The following is an 809-nucleotide window of genomic DNA, read 5'->3' as shown; positions in this document are numbered from 1 at the left end:
TGGCAGAGTCCTTTCCAAAGAGTGTTAGCAACTGCTTGTGTCTCTGGGCAATACTAGCAACTATTTTGCCTCTATTGAGAGTCCTGAACATATGTGAACATAAGAAGCTGCCTTATACTGAATCAGACCCTTGGTCCATCAAAGTCAGTATTGTCTTCTCAGACTGGCAGCGGTTCTCCAGGGTCTCAAGCTGAGGTTTTTCATGCCTATTTGCCTGGACCCTTTTTTGGAGATGCCAGGGATCGAACCTGGGACCTTCTGCTTATCAAGCAGATGCTCTACCACTGAGCCACCGTTCCTCCTGGGAACAAATTAGGGACAGGAAGCTCTAAGACTCCTGCTAGGTCAGAATCCAGTGGTCTGGAAGGATGGTTTTGGTGCCTAAGGAAAGGGGCCTGTGGTTTGCAGTGTGGGTGGAGGACTTCTTGCCCCCATGATGAGCGTCCTTTTACATGTGCTTTTACCCTTACAGCACACAGAGGTGTTCAGGAATCTGAAGCAAGCAGAGGAGTGGCTATTAACATTTTGTAATGCATTAGCCATATTTTGTAGTACTGGGAACAATCCTGAGAGCTTGCTACAAAAGCCATGCCTCTGCTTCCCTTGCTCATGTACTGAGGCTAGGGTGCCTGCCAAGCTGTCATGTGGTTACTTTGGGGAGCACCTGTTAAAACTCTGGGGGATGTCTTTTGTGGGGGCACTTTCTTTTGGTGGACCCCATAAGTCCAATCTGCACAGATCTTAGAGGCCAGGTAGAGGAGGATGATAGGGAGTTCCTCTGCAAATCTGATTCCTCTAGCTTGCACAGG

General features: G+C 48.5%; 1 non-coding gene across 1 annotated transcript; it reads right to left on the bottom strand.

The window, feature by feature from the left end:
- Window positions 1-227: 227 nt before the first annotated feature.
- On the bottom strand, window positions 228-294 carry TRNAI-GAU (transfer RNA isoleucine (anticodon GAU)). The gene has a single exon. It is a non-coding gene; the product is annotated as a tRNA-Ile (tRNA).
- Window positions 295-809: the final 515 nt, after the last annotated feature.

This window comes from Heteronotia binoei, chromosome 3 (assembly GCF_032191835.1).
Source record: "Heteronotia binoei isolate CCM8104 ecotype False Entrance Well chromosome 3, APGP_CSIRO_Hbin_v1, whole genome shotgun sequence".
NCBI classification, from domain to species: domain Eukaryota; kingdom Metazoa; phylum Chordata; class Lepidosauria; order Squamata; family Gekkonidae; genus Heteronotia; species Heteronotia binoei.
The sequence above is the reverse complement of the archived record's forward strand: the minus strand, read 5'-3'. Positions and strand labels throughout refer to the sequence as shown.